Here is a 21,661-nt window from a genome sequence, read left to right on the forward strand (position 1 = left end):
AGGACAGGGGAGAAAAGGAGGAGATAATCACGATCCTCACAAAAGGAACCAAAGGCAACAACAACCCCAACACCAACCTCCCAGCCATGATAGGGGTTATAATTATGGTTAAAATGTTACAACAAAAAATAGGTTTTATCCTATACAAGAGAGAGTAGCCCCAGAGGGATTTCGGCCATTATGATAATTGGCAAGATGAACATGCCTATGATACAAATGCCTATGATACAAATGCCTATGGAGATAGACGTCCAGTCGATAACAGCAGGAATTACACAAACATAGGGGAATAACTGAGAAGGATCCTTTCATTGGGGTTTTCCTTGCCCAATCAAGAGTAAACAGGTAAGCGTAGAACAAAGAGAGGAACTAGAGGGGGGAGGAGAATACAGGCAAAAAAGGAAAAGGATTCAAAAGGGGATAGGATATACAATCTCAGTCAAAATGTATTAACAGATGCTGAAATAAAAGTTTTGGATAAGGGCCTTAAGTTTGCAGCCCCCAGGAGTCTGAATACATTTCAGACCTATATGGATGTATACACATTTAAATATTAAGAGTAGGGGTGAACCGAATACCCCCCTGTTTGGTTCACAACCAGAACATGCGAACAGGCAAAAATTTGCTCGAACACGTTAACCCCCTTTAAAGTCTATGGGACGTCAACATGAATAATCAAAAGTGCTAATTTTAAAGGCTTATATGCATGGTATTGTCATAAAAAGTGTTTGGGGACCTGGCTCCTGCCCAGGAGACATGTATCAATGCAAAAAAAAGTTTTAAAAATTGCGGGAGCAGGGATTTTAATAATACTTAAAGTGAAACAATAAAAGTGTAATATTCCTTTAAATTTCGTACCTGGGGGTGTCTATAGTATGCCTGTAAAATGGTGCATGTTTCCTGTGTTTAGAACAGTCTGACAGAAAAATGAAATTTCTAAAGGAAAAAAAGTAATTTAAAACTACTCGTGGCTATAATGAATTGTCGGTCCGACAATACACATAAAAGTTCTTTGATAAACACGGCACGGAATTTCCCCACAGGGGAACCCTGAACCAAAATTTAAAAGAAAAATGCATGGGGGTCCCCCTCAATTCCATACCAGGCCGTTTAAGTCTGGTATGGATATTAATTGGAACCCTGTGCCAAAATTAAAAAAAAATGGCGTACGGGTTTCCCCAAAAATCCATATCAGACCCTTATCCGAGCATGCAACCTGGCAGGCCACAGGAAAAGAGGGGGGGCGAGAGAGCACCCCCACTTCCTGAACCATACCAGGCCACATGCCCTCAACATTGGGAGGGTGCTTTGGGGTAATTGCCAACCTAAAGCACCTTGTTCCCATGTTGATGAGGATAAGGGCCTCATCCCCACAACCCTTGCCCGGTGGTTGTGGGGGGTCTGTGGGCGGGGGGCTTATCGAAATCTGGAAGCCCCCTTTAACAAGGGGACCCCCAGATCCTGGCCCCCCTGTGTGAATTGGTAATGGGGTACAAATGTAGCCCTACCATTTCACAAAAAAAGTGTCAAAAGGGTTAAAAAACACAAGTTTTTGACAAGTCCTTTATTTATTTCTTCTTTCTGCTTCTTCTTCCATCTTCTTTCTTCTGGTCTTCCTTTGGTGTTCTTCTTCTTCCTCCATATTCTTCTTCTACATCTTCTTCTTCCTCCACTCTTCTCATCCTGCATCTTGCTCCGGCTTCTTCTCCGCTCTGTCCGCACGATCCGCCTCAGTGGGGGTCTTTCGCTGTGTGACTCTTCTGTTCTTCTGACACTTCTTATATAACGGAGGACAGGGCCCCCCAGTGACCCTGCCCCCTCTGACGCACGGGGACTTCCCTATGGCTTTCCCCGTGATGTCAGAGGGGGCGGGGCCACCCCCTATGACATCACGGGGAAAGCCTTTGGCTATACTTCTACTTTAAAGTGGTTGTAAAGGCACAAGGTTTTTTTATCTTAATGAATTCTAGGCATTAAAGCGGAAGTCCCGCAATTTTTTTTTTTTAAAGTCAGCAGCTACAAATACTGCAGCTACTGACTTTTAAAATAAAGACACTTACCTGTCCAGGGCACCCGCGATGTCCTCGGATGCTGCCGCCACCATCTTGGATAAGGGAATCAGGAAATTAAGTCTTGCGGCTTTACTTCCCAGTTCCCTACTGCACATGTGTGAGTCGCGCTGCGCAATCCGAATTTTCCCTGCTGTCTCTGAGACCCATGGGTATCCCAGCACACAGCGCGGTGGGACAGGAAGAGGTGTAGACTCCCACATGAGTCTATGCCTGGAAGTGGGTGCAAATACCTGTCTTAGACAGGTATCTGCACCCCCTCCCCCCTGAAAGGTGCCAAATGTGACATTGGAGGGGCGGAGGGTTCCAAAAAGTGGAGGTTCAATTTTTGTGTGAACCTCCGCTGTAAAATAAATAACCTTCTGTGTGCAGCAGCACCCCTGAGCCCCCCTAATACTTAGCTGAGCCCCATCTCGATCCAGCATTGTGCATAAGTGCCTCGGCAGCCTGGGAGCCCCCCGCTATTGGCTCCCGCTGCAGTCAATCAAAGTCAATTAGCCAACGAGGTGAGAGAGGGGCAAGGCCAAACCATGGCTCCATGTCGAAATAGACACACAGAGCAGTGGCTTGGCTCAGGTGCCCCCATAGCAAGTTGCTTGCTTTGGGGGAACTCAACAGGAGGGAGGGGCCAAAGGCTCCGACGGGGTGCTCTGTGCAAAACCACTGCAACAGAGAACTTAAATATTATATGTTTGTTATTTAACAAAAAAACAACAAAAAAACAATACGTTAGTATCACTTTAAATTATGTATAGCTACAAAATATCAAGACAATGATATTTCCTTGTTATTGTAAAGGAGTACATGGAAGCTTAAAGGCCAAATGCTGTATAATAACACAAAAAATATACAAGCAAATAAAAACAACCATTGAACAATCAAGTCCATATGCTAAAATGCTGTGGGGACAAAAGATTTGACTGTAACAGAACTCTGCATAGAAATGAAGCATGCTGTCAATATAGCATAAATGCATTTATAAGGATCTGAAAGCAAGTTTTCTGATATTCATTTTTTTTCTGAATTGTATTCAGAAAACTTTTCATTACTGGCACCATTCTCCACTTCAGCTCTATTTTCTAGAAAGACACTGTCAAATAAAATTAAAGTCACCCACAGATCAGTTTATTGAATGACAGGGCAGAGCTCTCTGGAGGAAGCAGGATCACTGCAGGTCTCCACACTGCCAAAACACATATACTAATTATTTCCACGTTGGTTGACACTGCCAGCAGACCCTTTTTAGTTTTATATGCCATCACTGAATTGAATCCTTTTAAGAAATTATTTTCTGATAGCCTGATACAGAATCAGTGACACGTGCTACAGGTTAACATAGAATTTAGCATTATTGCAACGCAGCTTCTTGACTGCAAGACTGTAACTCTGACTTACAAACTATCGAACAACGGCTGACAAATGGAGGAAACAAAAGAGTGCACACAGTGAATTTTCTCATCTAAGGTTCACTGGATTTGTTTCTTATGTTCCAATTTAAATGTTAACACATTAATTAAAGTTTTTGCCTTGCAAAGTGAATTTTCAGTTAACTTAGAGAATAGAGGAAAAAAAAGTGATAATTCACATTGCAAAATATATCCAATGATGTGAAAGGAAAAATAAAGGCAGGATTGTTGCTCACACATGACTGGATGATTAAAGAGAGCATAGCGTCACCTCATTTATCAAGTTAAAGTGACAATAAGACTCCTTTCACACTGAGGCAGTTTTCAGGCGTTTTAGCACTAGAAATAGCGCCTGTAAAGTGCCTAAAAACTGCCTCCCATGATGCCCGAATGTGAAAGCCTGAGTGCTTTTACACTAAGGCGGTGCGCTTGCGGGATGTTAGAAAAAGTCCTGGAAGCAGCATCTTATGCCCTGTACACACGGTCGGATTTTCCGACAGAAAATGTGCAATTGGATCGTGTTGCCAGGCTTCATCTGACTTTTTCCATCGGAATGTCCGACACACAAAGTTTGAGAGCTGGATATAAAAATTTTCCGACAAAATCCGATTGTTTAAATTCCAATTGTGTGTAGACAATTCAGACGGACAAAGTGCCATGCATGCTCAGAATAAATTATGAGATGAAAGCTATTGCCTACTGGCCTCTTTATAGACCCTTCATACGTGATTTACATCACCTCGTTCTGAACGATCAGATTTTCCGACAACTTTGTCCGACCATGTGTATGCAAGACAAGTTTGGGCCAAAATCCGTTTGAAAAAATCACACAGATTTTGTCATCGGAATGTCCGACCGTGTGTACAGTGCTTTAGGGGCGGTTTGGAAACGGTGTATACAACGCTCTCAAAATACCCCTGCCCACTGCAATGAATGGACATTGCTTCCGAAGCACCTGGGAAGTGATTTGGAAAGAGCCACAACACGAGTGTTTTTAACACCTTCTTCGGCCGCTAGCGGGGGGTTAAAAGGGCCCCGCTAGCCCCTGAAAATCACTGCTTAAACAGCAGTAAAGCACAGCTAAAACATGCAGCACTTTACTGCTAACACTTCCAAAACACCCCAAAGATGCTGCTTGCAGGACTTTTTCTAACAAGTGCTACGCCCAGGAGTGGAAGCATTCAGGCTTTCACATTCGGGCTGCATGGGAGACAATTTTTAAGTGCTATTTCTATTGCTAAAATGCCTAAAAACTGCCTCAGTGTGAAAGGGGTCTAAGGTAAAGAGCAAGTAGATTGTGCCATGTAACTCCCGGAAAAAACAGCAGGAGAAAGGTAATGAATCTAAATATTACAATGTCATCTATAGTCTATTGATATTTTTGTCATCAATCAAGGGGAAAAATATAAGTATTATCAGGTTTAACCACTTAAGAGCAAAAAGAAAGTCTAGTGCTAATTACTGCAAACAATACATCACAGTACTCAAACAGTGATGTGATGATATGATAAAATGGTGAATACTGCAAAAAAAGTGTCAATGTGCTCAGACAGTGACAATGTGTAAATAACAGCAGTGTATTCAATGCTTATCCCAGATTAGAAATCAGTGTATATAAACAAATATGCATGCATAAACTGTATAGGGGATAACTCACAATGATATTAAAATAAAAAGTCCCACACAGTGAATAGCCAATCAAGTGATCTGTGATTCAATTGCCCAAAGTTGTGGTGATATAACAGAAAAACCCACACGATGAATAGTCCAATCAAGTGATCAGTAACTCAATTGCCCAAAATTGCAGTCAGAGTGAGTCTTCAATCAATCTCAGTAGCTTCACAGGTGGAAATCAGATAGAGAGATAAAACATTCTTACCAGATAAGTTGGATACAAGTACCATACGGTAATGTATCATACAGGCTTGAAGTGCTAGAACCACTAGCACACAGGGAGGACGGAGCCAGATGATCCAAGCAAGGTGGCCATCATGGAGAGTAGCGCCTATCCATACTAAACGTCTTGTGATGAAAATGTCTCAGCAAAGGTTCCAGAATGGCTCAGAACAATCCCATAGTGTAAAAACCAAAAAGGCAAAGAACGCCAATAGTGCAGGTCAAAAATTATCTAAAAAACTTTATTCACATCTTAAAGTAAAACAGATGTAACATAAAATGTGATCACATAAAAAGATTAAAAGCAATGTGGGAAGCGTAAGATACGCGTAGCCCGGCGCGCTTTCGAAACAATAGGTCATCGACTGGGGCTCCGGGGGATATGCAGTTTATGCATGTATATTTGTTTATATAAACTGATTTCTGATCTGGGATAAGCATTGCATATACTGCTGTTATTTACACATTGTCACTGTCTGAGCACATTGACACTTCATTATTATTTTCTTTGCAGTATTCACCATTTTATCATATCATCACTGTTTGAGTACTTTGACATATTGTTTGCAGTAATTAGCGCTACACTTTCTTTTTGCTCTTGAATTTTTGAACTTTGAGTGTGTGCTGCTTTTTTCTGATATATTTCTTTGGGTTTAGCTCAGTTTTTTCTATTTTAGGTGTAACCGCTTCCCGACCGCCTCCCTCCGATATACGTCGGCAGAAGGGCACGTACAGGCAGAATCACCTACCTGTACTTTGCCCTTTAAGAGGCGGCGGGGGCGCGCTCGCGTGCCCGCAGGAAGCCCCGTGAGTCGGGACGCGGGACCCGCAGACTCAATTGCCGCGGGGATACCCGCAATCGCCTCATGGAGAGGAAGAATGGGGAGATGCTAATGTAAACAAGCATCTCCCCGTTCTGCCTAGCAACAAGTGACACTGATCTCTGCTCCCTGTGATTGGAGCAGAGATCAGTGATGTGCACAACACAGCCACACTCCCCCAGGACACACTTAACCCCTACACTGCCACCTCCTGGTTAACCCCTTCACTGCCAGTGTCATTTACACAGGAATCAGTGCATTTGTATAGCACTGATAGCTGTATAAATGACAATGGTCCCAAAAATGTCACAAAAATGTCCGATGCGTCCACCATAATGTTGCAGTCACGATAAAATCATTGATTGCTGCCATTTATTAAAAAAAATATGATTAAAAATGCCATAAAACAATCCCCTATTTTGTAAAAGCTATAACTTTTGCGCAAACCAATCAATACATTTTTGCGATTTTTTTTTTTACCAAAAATATGTAGAAGACTACGTATCGGCCTAAACTGAGGAAAAAAATAGTTTTTTTTATATATTTTTGGGGGATATTTATTCAGTCAGTCAGTTAAAGTGACGCAGTGCCGAATCGCAAAAAGTGTTCAGGTCAGGAAGGGGGTAAATTCTTCCAGGGCTGAAGTGGTTAATGACACTTTTAGAATACATATTTGAATATCATTTTTAATGTTTAGTGTCACTTTAATTAAAATTCATTTAATGGACTCTGCTGAGAAGCAAGGTGTTAACAGTACTGTAAGCTAACCATTTTATTTAGTGACAGGAGCTTTCACTGGCGTTCAGAAAGCTTAAACAAAGCCTGTCCGAAGCCCTGTTTTGAAACAAGTGTAAACCAGGGCTCAAGTCCTGCGGGGACGCATGGGAACTTAGTTCCTGTACTTTTTCCACAACAGGAACTCAGTTCCCATTAGCAGCTACGTCCTGCAAGACTTTGAAGTTAGCAGCCACCGACACAGCTCACTATAGTAAGTGCCGCACACCAGGGGTGGACTGACCATTCAGTCATTGCCAGTAGGGGGCCCCATGACAGCTTCCTCTTCGATCTACCTGTCAATCACAGCTAGCTGATGGGTAGATCAGGTCCCTGCTGCTAAGAGATTGTATTTAGTCAGACCTCTTGTGATGCGCTCCACCCGCCGGCCCCTCCTGATTTTCTGTCTCCTCATCCCCCCCCCCCCCCCACGTCTCCTGCATACTTGCTCTGTGTGTCCTGCTGAATCCCCCCTTCCTCCTCGATCTTCAGTGCCATATGATGAGAGAACCCAGAGGAGGAGCACAGCTATTCTGCTCACAGGACATGCAGGGAGAGAGGTGAGCTGAGGGAGGAACATCAGTTTGCCAGGTATTGTGCTCAGCTTACCACCACAAAGTTTAATGCCAGGAGGGAAGTTTATGTGGAAATATGTGAAGGGTTGGAACAGCAGCGAGTGTGTGTTGGAGCCCTGCAGAGTTTGCAGCCCCCCAAGCTAACCTACATCTCCTAAGCAGGAACACATCACTATCTCCCTAAGCATTCTGTCCAGATAATGTGCAGTTAATTTATCACCTTTCCGTTTAACCCTATGTTATCCAAACTCTGTTCAATGAAAAGTGTAAACTCACCACATAAACACACTATATACAAAATAACATTCCCCAATAATGATCAGAACATGATGTTCACAATTGCATGGAAGCACAATTCAATGAATGCTGATTATTCAGAGAATTACCGTATTTATGTTTATCGAGGATTGTTTTTTTTTTTTTATGTACTAACAGTTAAGCTTCATACAATACAAAAATTGGATGAACACTTTTGAAGTGTTTGTGCATAAGAGCGTATCATTTTTTTTTTTTTTTTTGTGGGGGGGGAGTGGATCTTGGGTGGGAGTTCCCACACTTTTTTCCCCAGGACTTGGCCCCTGGTGAAAACTATTCCTAAAGGTTTCCTGATCCAGCCAAAGTCAGCTTGATTGGGTGACTGACCTCCTCTTTGTGGCCATCTTAGTTGAATCAGCTTAGCCAAATTTAAATAGGTAGCGAATAGAATATATGCCAACAATGGATATTCCAGAATGTGCAATCTGAAATAGTCAATATTATAAGGTACATTTGATCTACCCTAAAACAGGTGCTAATTTTAACTGATTATTGATTATTGCAGTTTGCACATAGAGATACTGACTACTGTTTCATGTTGTATTTTGTTTGATTTAAACATTTTATTTTTTCACATGTTGTTATGTATGCTGCATATCTTTAGTCATGTAAACATCTTTTATAAAAGAGGATCTTTAGCCATTGAAAAAAAAAAAGCTACAAATACTTTTAATAAAAGGATACTGTCTTCACCTGGGCAGGTTCTTCGCTGCTCTTTGCATCCCCAGCGCTGCCATGTTGACTTTGGGCTTCCCACTGCACATGCAAGAGATTTACTGCAAAACTCCTGCAGCCTTCTGGGACCTTGAAATCATCCCAGGAGGGATTGGTTAGGGTGAATATTAGCGTGTAGTGTACACATGAGTGCAGGTATCTGTCAAAACTTGGCACCCCCCAAAAAAAAATCCATTACCTTTTTCCCCCCCTTTTCCCACCCTCACCCCCTCCCTTTCTCTTCTCCCCTATTCCTCCCCCCTCCTTCACTTCCTGTCCCTCCCCTTTTTCCCTCCCCTCCCTCCCTCTCCTCCTCCCCTCTTGCTCTCTCCCTCCCCCATCTTCCTCCCCCTCCCTCCCTCTTCCCATTCCCTTATCCCCCCCGCCCCTTCCTTCTCCATATCCCTTCCCTCCCATTACTCTCTCCCCCTATTTTTTCCCTTTTCCCTCCCTCCCCCCTCTCTTCCTTCACTCTCTTTATTCTTTTACCTTTCCCCTTTTTCTCTTCTCTAATTTTGGTGCAAGCCTTAAATGGAAACCCCCCCCCCCCCCCGATATGTTTATTTATTTTATTTATTTATAGAACTTCTCTAACTTGCACACAAATGCCCCCCGTGCCTGCCCCTAGGGGGAACACCCTCATATGGGTGTCTCAATTTTGCCGTCTGTAACTCCTCTTGGGTTTTGTTGGTGAGTCGCATAGATTCAAATTAAATACTCCAATATTTTTTTATGAATATTAATGTGTAATGGCTCAATTGTGAATATATTTTTTTGCTTTGTTACTATAATTTTGTATTGTGTCTTCTTTAGATGTTTTTGGGTTGACGCCTCCTGAGGAAGTGGCCAATGCCATGAAACTAGTCGAGGTTATGTCTACACCAACATCAATTATACCCCCACTCAATTGTGGGGAGTACCACTCAGGAATTTTAATATATTTGTATTGTAAAAAATTTTTTTGATTTATGTTGTGATTTATGAATTTCTTGTACATTTTCTAATACATGATATGAATCTTTTTTATTTATGATTCTTGTGATTTTGGGTACCACAATAGTCCTACGATCTTTGGGTGATTAAGGGTCAAAACATGGTTTGAAGTAGCCCTTATCATATCTACCCACCCCTCCTTAATTGTTTGAAATTTAGGATGATGGTACCTGTACCTTTATTGTTACATTATTTTTGAGGCTAATCTTTTTGATCATTACTGTCAGAGGAGGGAGGAATAGAAACAGTGGAACTTCCATATTTTTTTTTTGAACTTCCATTTTTAACTGAAGTTCTGCTTTAAGGTGGCCAGAACATTGTTGGGGAATGTATGTACACTAATTAGTTACACAGTAGCTCGGTGTGACTATCCGCTTGTCAACCTCCTCCCACAGGAATATGGTAGCAGAGAGGCTCTATTGCACTGAACCACTTATCTAATATGTGATCTAGCTCTTGCGGGTATGGGAAACGTCGGCTGTGCTAGGATTAGTTACAACACAACTGATCAGAGGGTCTCGACCAATGATTGCCAGCTGGGACCTGCCAAATGGTCTCTTCAGCAGGGATGTACCCATTTTTTGTTTTCCTGCAAAGCAGGGAACAAAACCTGACTCATTCCTTAGTAAAAACAGCACACAGTGAATGCATCAAGCACTGTTGAAGCTCGTACACACTATAAGAAAATCAGGCGAACATTTTCGTCCAAAGAATTTTTGTACGATTTTCGTATAGTGTGTACACAACTTTCAACAGCCAATCTCTACTTTTCGTACGAAAATACCTGAAGGGATAAACTAGAAATTGTTTCTTGTCTGGGAATAGAACAAACAATTTTCATTTAATGTGTTTTCATATGATTTTCGTATAAGAAAAATCAGAAAAGAAAGACTGCACATGATCAGAAACAATAAACAACAACAAAAAAAAGCCTGTGTCGTACGCAAATTTTCGTTCATCAATTCCAATTTGCTGTGAAATAATGAGGAAAATCGGATGACCATTCGCCAGATTTTCATGTGACACTTTAGGCACACATTGAATCCCTAATGCCGCGTACACACGACCAGACTTTTCAACATCAAAAGTCAGACGGAATGATTCCGGCAGACCATTCGATCGTATGTGGGCTGCAGCGGACTTTTGATTTGCAAAAGTCTGATAGACTTTAGAAATGGAACATGTTTCAAATTTTTCCGACAGAACTCCGCTGGACCCAGTTCCTACTGAGAAATCCGCTCGTGTGTATGCTAGTCCAACAGACAAAAACCGACGCTAGGGCAGCTATTGGCTACTGTCTATGAACTTCCTTATTCTAGTCCAGTCGTATGTCATCACATTCAAATCCGTCGGACTTTGGTGTGATTGTGTGTGGCCAAGTCCGTTCATTCGGAGAGTCCGTCAGAACTCTGTCAGAACTCTGTCAGAACTCCGTCGAAAGTCTGTCGGACCTAAGTCCGGTCGTGTGTACGCGGCATTAGTTGCCCTAGATTTTAAAATTTTCCCAGCCAGTGTTATTAGTACAGTGACAGTGTATATTTTTAGCACGGATCACTGTATTCCCACAAAGTGTCAAAAGTGGTAGATTGCCTGCAGTTGCTATTGCAGTCCCACTATAAACTGGTGATCACCATCATTACTAGTATTAAATTAATCAAATTCCAGTATATTGTATATACACCATAGTTCGTAGATACTATAACTTTTGTGCAAACCAATCAATATATGCTTATTGGGATTTTTTTAACCAAAAACACAGTATGTAGCATAATACATATTGGCCTAAATTTATGACGAAATTAAATTTTTACCTTTTTTTAAATGAATATGTTTTATAGCAGAAAGTAAAAAATATTGTTACTTTTTTAATTTATAGTGTAAAAAATAAAAACCCACTGGTGATCAAATACCACCAAAAGTACCGTATATACTCGAGTATAGGCCGACCCGAATATAAGCCGAGGCCCCCAATTTACCCCCAAAAAAACTGGCAAACTTATTGACTCGTGTATAAGCCGAGGGTGAGACATGCCTGTCCATCCCTGTGTGTGTGTCCGTCCATCCCTGTGTGTCCGTCCATCCCTGTGTGTCCGTCCATCCCTGTGTGTCCGTCCATCCCTGTGTGTCCGTCCATCCATCCCTGTGTGTGTGTGTGTCCATCCATCCATCCATCCCTGTGTGTGTGTGTCTCCATCCATCCATCCATCCATCCCTGTGTGTGTGTGTCTCCATCCATCCATCCATCCATCCCTGTGTGTGTGTGTCTCCATCCATCCATCCATCCATCCCTGTGTGTGTCTCCATCCGTGTGTGTGTGTGTGTGTGTGTGTGTGTGTGTGTGTGTGTGTGTGTGTGTGTGTGTGTGTGTGTGTGTGTGTGTCCAGCCTACCTTTGTCCCGAGCCTCCGTCCCGTGCCTTGCCTCCTTGCCTCCGTCCCGTGCCGTGCCTTGCCTCCTTGCATCCGTCCCGTGTCGTGCCTTGCCTTGCCCCCGTCCCGTCCCGTGCCGTGCCGTGCCTTGCCTTGCCTCCGTCCCGTGCCCTCTTCGTCGGCGGCCATTGTAAAGTTCAAAAGCTGCGCCGCCGCCTTCGCCTGTGATAGGCGGAACACTGAATTTCCCAGCAGCCTGTGTTCCGCCTATCACAGACGTCGTATCATCCTCGTCCGTAGTACGAGGATGATACGATGTCCGTGATAGGCGGAACACAGGCTGCTGGGAAATTCAGTGTTCCGCCTATCACAGGCGAAGGCGGAGCCGGAGGCGCGGCTTTTGAATAGAATGGCCGCTGTCTGTCTGCTCGACACGCTGATCGAGCGGGCAGACAGCGATGACTCGAGTATAAGCCGAGGGGGGCACTTTCAGCCTCAAAAAAGAGGCTGAAAATCTCGGCTTATACTCGAGTATATACGGTAAGCTCTATTTGTTTGAAAAAAAAATGATATACATTTAATTTGGTACGGTGCAGTGTCACATGATAGCACAATTGTCAGTTAAAGTAATGCAGTTCCAAAAAGCAAAAAATGGCCTAGTCATGAAGGGGGGTAAATCTTCCAGGGGGGCAAGTGGCTATATACTGTAGTCAACTTAGTCAATGTAATACATAATAAAGGAAATAAAGGATTCATCATGGATGGTCTCTTGCTTACTTTTATTTTAATCATCTGAAGACACAGAAGGGACAATCTTTATCTTGTGGTCTGAAGTAAATACTTCTAATAACTTTAACCGTTATGTGCTCCTGTTGAAACACACACCATATATATATATATATATATATATATATATATATATATATATATCCAATCACCAAATTACCGTAAATACTCGAGTATAAGCCAAGTTTTTTTGTTTGAAATGGAGGAGAAAAAGGGGCGGGGCGGTGCCGCTGGGTGGCACGTGTGAAACGCCCCAGCATCCAAGTCAGATCATTGTCTTAACTGATCTGACTTGTGGCATGCAACTTGTGCTCTGAGGATCATGAAGTGGAACCCCACGGCAAAAAAGAAAATGGCATGCCCCCCCCCCCCCCAGACCATACCAGATCCTTTGGATATGGTATGCATTATAAGTTGACCCCCCACGCCAAAATTTAAAAAAGTAGCATAGGGTTTACCCCAAAATCCACAGCCCCTTATCCGAGCATGCAGCCTGGCAGGTCAGGAAAGCTGGGGATGAGCGGGCGTCCCCCTCCTGGACCATACCAGGCCACATGCCTGCAACATGGGGGTAGGTGCTTTGGGGCAGGGCAGCTCTGTGCCCTCCCACCCCAAACCATCCTGTCCCCATGTTAATGGGGACAAGGGCCTCTTCCCAACAACCCCAGGAGGGTGTTGTTGGGGTCTGTGGGAGGGGAGCTTATCAGAATAAGAAATCCCCCTTTAACAAGGGTGCCCCCAGATGCCAGCCCCCCTCTATGTGAATGAGTATGACAAAATCCTTTATTAAAAATAGCTCCAACATGTTTCTTTCTCCCTCCTCTGCCAATGTCTTCTTTCTCCAGTTCTTCTTCCTCCTCTGGTTCTTTTCCTTCTGCTGCTGATGTCTTCTTCCTCCGGTTCTTCTGCTGTTTTTTTCTCCCGTTGCTAGCTCCCACAGTTATGCCAGCTCCACTCTCTGCTGGTTCAATTATAGACATGGGGCGTTGCCATCCGGCGATGTCATCTGGAGACCCCGTCTCTTATGACATCACCGCCCCATCATTCCTCTAACCACCACCCAGGGTTGTCAGGAAGAGGCTTTTGTCCCCATCAAAATGGGGACACCGTGCTTTGGGGTGGGGGGGTGCACAACACATTTTTTTTTTTTGGTCGGATCCCGTGCATTGACGTCGCATGGAAGTCAGACATGAAGTCGCAGGGCAAAGTTGGATCAGAAGTCATGCAACTTCTCTGTCGAAATAGTGTGAACATAGCCTCATTGGATGAAGAGGAATTGTCTTGGACCACACATAAAATACACTAACAATAAGGATAACTGATGAACAGAAAAGATTGGACAGGTCACAAGTTGAGTACCTTTCTAAGTAAATAAAACTTAATTTCTTTTGTAATACTTTTTATTATAAAAGTAAAAAAAAAGCCAACATAAAACTAGTGCAATATTTGACACTGTTTTTGATAAACTAACGCATCTTTATGTGCTTTGATGGATGTAGTAGCAATTCTTAACGAATTCTCAAGGTGCCCTATTTTGGTTTTAATTTTGCCCTTCGTGTTCTTCATCCTTGAAAATAGTTGCTTACAAATATAGGTGCTGCCAATAACTGATAATCTGAATAAGGCGTGATTGTGAAGATTGGGATATTTTCCTTTGTGAAGATTAAAGTTATAAAAGTCCAATAAAGCAGCACTGACAATTTTTTCTTCAGCTGCATGTGTTCTCTAAGTGTACATGCATTTTTACAAAAAACTCCCCCCCCCCCCAAAAAAAAATCAACATTTTAAAATAAGTTTATGATTTTGTGTTGGGTGAGTAAATGCATGTAAATGTATTCTAGTGGCCATGATAAATTATTATTCTGGTCAGTAAATGTGCATTCGAGCTAAAATTTGCATTTTTATGCTTGATTTTCTTGCCATCTCCTGTCTGAAAGATTCCGTTTAGATAGGAGTATTTTAATATGCCAGTGTGCATGAGGTCTAAATGCTTTGTATGGTAAATTTACAGGAGCATTGTTCACTTTAAACATTCTGTGCATAGTGACTGCCTCTGCGTAAAACTGCTCCCAGACCCACTAATATTCACTTCACCAACAGTGACGGCTGGTGCTCCATTTTTCTGGGGGGGGGGGGGGCGGGAAACAAACCTACCAGCCCCCCTGTCTGCAGCCATCGCCAACCCCCCCACTTGATCGTCTAGCACTACTTACCCCATCCAGGTTAGTGGGCGGATTCCTCCCTGCTTCTTCTCCACAGAAGCTTCACTGGCGGCATGGTCAGTTTCTTGGGTGGCTTCACAGGCAGCTCCCTCACTGCTTCTACTCCACGGCAGCATGGACGGCAGCATGGGCAGCTTCTCCCTGCTTCTACTCCATGACAGCTTCATGGGCGTCATGGGCAGCTTCTTGGGAGACCTTTACCCTAGGTTCACACCTATGCATTTTTAGTGCATTTTGCATTTTCCCGAAATGCACTACAGTCCATTTAAAATGGGTTCCTATGGTACACGTTCACATGTATGCATTCTAAAGCTGGTGCATTTTTGGGAAGGGACGGCTTTTAAACACTGTATTTAGCTGGTTGCTAAGGAGCCAGCCAGGAAGCCAGCCACCGCATTCTTAGCAACCGATCAGTCATCAGAAATAACAATCATGAAACAAAAGGCGTGGCCCCCCCCCCAGGTCCATACCAGGCCATGTTAGGGAAATGCGGCCTGGTATGGCTTGATGGGAGGGTGCTCACTTGCCCCTTCCCTTTCCTGACCTGCTGGGCTGCATGCTCAGATAAGGGTCTGATATAGAATTTTTTGGGGGGGGGGGGGGGGGGGGGCATGCCTTTTTTTTTAAATTTTGGCAAATTAAAAAAAATCCATACCAGACCGGAAGGGCCTAGTATGGACCATTTTTTCACAGTTTTTTTTTTTTTACATTCAGCTGTCAGCGGTGAACCCCGTTGACAGCTGATGACTCATCGTATGTTAAGGACGCTGCAACTGGCTTCCCGGCCTGCTCCTTTGCAACCAGCAACCATTGTGTTAAAAGAGGAAAAAAGTCAAGCGTGAAATGCATGAAAATTGCATGCAAAAAAGCATAAAAAAACAAGGATTTAAAAACGCAAAACTGCAAAACGTGCCTGAAAAATACATCAAGCGTATAGTCTTAAAAACTACATAATTATTCAAGTAAAATCCATCTGTGTGCAATTTAAGCGTCACATTGTCTCAAAATAAGTATACCTATTTCTGCAAGGTCTCTCACAGCAGGAGTTTGATGTATCCCCCTGTTCACCATTTCGGGTCCGATTTCAGCCTGCTGTGGAGATATGTGAATCGGCTTCCTAGAGAGCCGGTCACAATCCCCTGCTATGCAAACTGGATGCGAGGAAACCCTCATCTAATTCACAATAGTGTGAACCCAGCCTTAAGCAAATTGAGTAATCAAATGCTATCAAAAGAAGTCTTAGATACAGTACTGTATCAACACTACAGAAGTGTAGTTTAAAGCAGAATTCCAGCTAAAACCTTTTTTTTTTTAGTTTTGGATAATTTGTGATTAGAGCTAGATTGTTTTGTGGTTTTTAATATGGGTTCATTTCACAAAGCTTCAACAAAAGGAAAATAATATTTTTTTTAGCCATATGACTGCACTTTTCAAATGAACTTTTCACTGAACTTAGCTGGAAGTAACTGTCAACTTTTGGAAAAAGGGTGTTGTGTTAGCTTAGTGAATTTTGTCCTCTGTCTCCATTAGGAAGATTTCCCCTCATTATATGTCCAGTGATAATTGGCAATAGAACAGCAGGTTATGGGAAGTTCCCAGTGCAGACACATTCAGCAGAAACACTTGACAGAGATTCTAGCCATTTCGCTCTCTATCATAAACAGAAGTCTATTTTAAAATAATAATTTACCAATCTACTCAAATGAATATTAAACATGTGAGCTTGTTATAACCCAAACCTAAGTTGTGTATCTCCAGAGCTTTTATTCAACATTGTTTTAAAAGCTTCTTTGTCTTCCTGATATACAACTTTAGGCCTTTCAGAAACTTATTTATTTTCAGCTCATGTAACACAATTCTTATTATCTAATCTTAACAATCGAATGATGTGACTTCTGAACACAATTGTGTTCTCCAAAATGTACTTACCGTATTTTCCGGCGTATAAGACGACCTTTTACATGTAAAAAAAATGGGCAAAAAGCAGGGGTCGTCTTATACGCCGGGTCAGCCCCTCGGATGCCGGCTGGGTGTTCGGTAATACTGCATGTAGCTTCAGCTACATACAGTATATACCGCTGAGCCAATCCTGGTCAAATGAATACAAAGCCTGCTCGGATTGGAGTAACGATCTCTGCCAATCCGAGCAGGCTACTCTGTAGCCTGCTCTGATTGGCTTGGAGAGTCAGAGCGGCGCGGGCTGATGATGTTACAGCCTCTGCCAATCCAAGCAGGCTTTGTATTCATTAATAAAATACATCGCTCGCCGTGATTGGCTCCAGAAAATGCAGGAAGAAGGAAGAAATATGAAGCCTCGGAAGCCTCGGAAGCCTCGGAAGCCTCGAAAGCCGGGTCGTCTTATACGGTAAGTACAGTTTTAAAAGCGTTTTTGTCCTGTAAGATTAGGGGGTCGTCTTATATGCCGGGTCGCCTTATACACCGGCAAATACGGTACTTTTAGGACAAAATACAAAAACAAAAATAAATACCCAGAATTCCAGACTTTTTAGTTTTTACACCTAATGTAAAAAATGATTCACATATTTTTGATCAAGATATTTTGAAATATTAGATTAGTGACATAAAATCAATTTACTTCCAGGTTGTGAAATTACATTATAAGGACATGTGCGAGAGATGCAAACTTATGCCAAGCAATATAAATTTATAACGATTATTGCAAACAGTTATCAATAAGAAGACAACCATCACTAGGTAACCTCACAGAGGAAACCCTTCCCTAAATGAAATCTTTATTGAGCAATCCAAGGGCTGACCTTATTGGCCCCATCTGAAAATACTAGTATTACATTTGTGACAAAAAAAATCTATTTACTTCCAGGTTGTGAAATAACATAATAAGGAAATGCGCAAGAAATTGAAACTTATGCCAGGCAATATAAATTTATAACAATAATTGCAATCAGCTATCAATAAGGAGACAGTTACCACTAGGTGCCCTCACAGAGGAAACCCTTCCCTAAATTAAACCTCTATTGAGCAATCCAAGGGCTGCCCTTGTTGGTCCTATCTGAAAATACTAGTTACCGAAGGCTTGCCATATACTTGCCGTATACTTGACATATATTCCTGATGAACCAACTGAAATTCACTCAGTGGGTGGCTCTATCCAATCAGATACAGTTGCAGTTTTTGTGTATTCTGACAGCCACTGCTGGCAGCTTTCAAAATATAATGGGCAGCAGGGGAATTTATCCATCTGTTCTGTTTAGCATGGATGGAAGAATCTGTTGGATTTCTTTCATTCATCCTGCAGGTTGAACCAAAGAAATCTAACAGTATATTTCCAACTTTACTATGGTAGCGATCTGATAGCTGCAATACCTTCAAAAATTTCCCCTGGCACAAGTATGTAGATTAGGAACTTTGACTTCACTGGTTGCATATTTCCTCTATATCACTGGCTAAGAAAACACTGAAACTATAGACAGCCATATAACTAACATTTTCAGAAAAAAGCCTGCAATTACAGAGAACATACAGTATTTCTCTCATGAAATTTGAATTATAGACCAAGGCGTGATTGTCTTGGTCTAAAGCATCTACCTTTTATTTGTTCAAAATAATATTACATAGATAAAAAAAACAATGGTTATGTTTAACTAATTTTATCATACCGTATATCAGAAATAAATGTGTATTTACCTAACTATTATATCCGGTCTTCTTTTAGGAGAATATCCAGAACCACAGAATTTAGTCCAACCTACAAAAAATATACACAATTATGAGAATTTATATGTTATATATATTTTTTCATTTTTAAAAAGTGTATACTTTCATAAACATAAAACCATTAATGTGATTAGGTCACAATTGGCATGGATCATGGTGAGAATTTTTTTAAATTTGATACTGGAAAACATGCAGATAGCATTAAGAAATAATGGAAAGGTGGAAAGGCGCTTATGATCACAGTATTTGCTATGGATACGATTAATAGTTTTTTATTGTCTGAATGCAGCTCACTGGTGGTGGCTGGTGGTTTTTTCTTTTGAGGGGGGTGGCAAACAGCCATCCCTCAGTCAGCATCAGTAGTAAGCCCCCCTCGGGAAGACAGCTGGGACATCGAAGCCCCACACTTACCACATCTAGAAAGTGGGTGGCCAGCGTGTCCAGCATCTTCCTTCCTCCTCCTGTGCTGTGGATCACGACGCCTTCTGCCATGCATGCCCCTCCTCCTCCTAGGCATCCAATAGGATCACCTGGCCTTTCAGCCAATTAGGAAAGGGGTTTCAGACCCACGCTTCCTGATTGGTGGAGAGGTGAGTCAGTGTTAGAAAAGCGAATATTCATTTGCTTTTCTAACACATCTGGGTGGGCTCCGAGTGCAATGCCCTGTGCTCTGAGTCCACCCTATTTTGAAGTCTATTAAAGCCCATGGCTCTAATCAGGTGCTTAAAAAAAAAACCCCACCGCTTTAATTCATGCGCCTGGCAACCTGAAAGGTGCCGGACACATGTATAGGGGGTGGTGGCAGCGGCCGTGGATAGATTCATGCTATTCATGCTTGCTCCGAGCATTGAGTTTGATCCTCATGAGCTGGCTTGTGTATATCATGGTATAACTGTTATATGGAAATTGAGTTGTGTGCAGTATGTATGCATCAGAATAGCATACCTAGACACCACCAGAAGAAGTGAGAACAATGGCCCACTGTTCAGGGAGTGGTTATGGCTTCCTGTAAAATGGTTTGGTTAAATAAGTTGGATTAACGGTGGCAGCTTTAGAGTCAGTAAAGAAAGCTAGGGCGAGTTTGAATAAAATGTTTTGGCAGGGGCATCTGGATCCAGCAATGCCTCAGTATAGATTGTGATCCTTCAGAGGGAAAGTTCAACCTTGGTTGTAAAAATCCAGTAGTCCCCAATGTGTAAAAAAATTACCTATCTATTAAGCCAAACTATACTGTAGGCACATTATTTTAACTAAAAGTAAGGCCGCATTGGGTGCTCCAGCGGGTGCAACATTATGACTGCTTTTTTTTATTGAAAGCATTGGCGAGGTCCACTGCAGCACCATGCAATAACTCCATATTTAGGGACTATACTGCCCCCTGTGTCTCAGTAGCCTTAATTTTAAATTACAGTGAATTTTATGTATTAAAGTAAGTAAAAAAGCATAGCTACAATTTGCATATAATGCTTTATAAGCCCCCAAAATATTAAATTTAAGCTAAAAATAGCTAAAGTTATTTTTGAATATTTGGCAGATAATCCTTTCATGAGTCGAGCTTCATATCACAATAACTGCTCATGGCAGTTACGTGTAATTATATATAGATTTTGTGAATACACAGGCAACATTCATAATATTAACAAGCAAAGCTGTTATTGTATACATAAATCTAAACTTAATAAACCTTTGAAGAGATGATTGCTAAATAACAGCCTTCTGCATTCAAGCTCAACTGCCTTTGGTTTTATTGTTTATAATTATGCCATTGTGCCATATAATATGTGTCCAACAGTCTTTGAGAGTTTTATTACTATAATTCACATGTAAATCAAACTTTTCTGATTGAGAGCCAAGTACTTCAGTCTTGCCAAGGTAGACATCCATGTAATAGAATACTTTAATATTTATTTTTAGCGTCACACTGTATCACAACTACAATCATAGCATTTAAATATCTTTCAAGAACTTGTAGAATAGCACAGTCAGTAACTAAAAAATTTACCTTATCCAATATGAAACTCTGTAGCACATCTATAAATGTTATTGCAGATTTAAAAATATTGTATTTATATACAGAACATACAGCGTTAAAGCACTATAATACTTAAATAAGAAAATATAATACGTTAAATAAAACACAATGATATAATATATTGCAAGTTATTGCAAGTCTCCTGGTCATGATCGCTTGTGGCCAATGGTCATCGCGACTGTCGGCCACAAGCATCGGCACCCTTGCTGATTTCACGCAGGGGAGCCAACCTGCTGCAGTGAAACTGCGATGGCTGCTCTGGAAGCGGTTAAAGTGATTGTAAAGGGTCATTAAAAAATAAAATAAAAATATGTCATACTTACCTGCTTTGTGCAATAGTTTTGCACAGAATGGCCCCTATCCTCCTCTTCTTGGGCCCTCCGCCAGCACTCCTGGCTCCTCCTCTTCTTGATGTGCTGCCATAGGAAACCGATTTCTATTGTGACACATCTCTGGGCTCGAATTCTAGACAATACAGCTTGGCCCCACCTCCTGCTCCCTTGCTACAAGATTTAATTGACAGCAGCAGGAGCCAATAACTCCTGCTACTATCAACCTGCCCTGTTAGGAGGGAGAGAGAGGAGAGAGCCGATGCTCTATAGCACAGCACTGTATCGAGATCAGACTCAGGTAAGTATATGGGGGGAGGCTTGGGGGGATACTGTGGCACAGAGGGTTTTTTGCTGGCTTTAATGCAGAGAATGCCTTAAGATAAAAAAAAAACCTTTGCCTTTAGAACCACTTTAAAAATGTTGCTGCCTTGCCTACCAATGACCAATGAGCCTAATCTTGACTTGCTATGGCACTTTGATTTGTGTATTATTAGCAGTGTGAAGAATGCATAAATAAATGCATGACTTCCGCCAGTGACTTGAACCAACCGCATGCAATGACATCAAAATATACTGTGCTTCTGGTGTGTGACTTGTTTCTTGGAAAAGGGTGTGTGTGTGCGTGTGTGTGCGTGGGGGGGGGGGGGGGGGTAGGCTTTGTG

At 42.0% G+C, this 21,661-nt stretch overlaps 1 protein-coding gene across 14 annotated transcripts in view; it reads right to left on the minus strand.

Moving 5' to 3' along the window:
- Nucleotides 1–21,661, minus strand: part of LOC143996687 (poly(rC)-binding protein 3-like) — a 1,318,080-nt gene that overhangs the window by 826,727 nt on the left and 469,692 nt on the right. For all 14 annotated transcript variants that reach the window (XM_077491910.1, XM_077491906.1, XM_077491899.1 and 11 more), the window contains one exon: nucleotides 18,606–18,666. The gene's annotated coding sequence lies outside the window, so the exon portion shown is untranslated. The remainder of the gene's footprint in view (nucleotides 1–18,605; nucleotides 18,667–21,661) is intronic.

This window comes from Lithobates pipiens, unplaced genomic scaffold (assembly GCF_037356315.1).
Source record: "Lithobates pipiens isolate NorthernLeopardFrog02 unplaced genomic scaffold, aLitPip1_a1.2 Scaffold_19, whole genome shotgun sequence".
In the NCBI taxonomy this organism is placed as follows: Eukaryota; Metazoa; Chordata; class Amphibia; order Anura; family Ranidae; genus Lithobates; species Lithobates pipiens.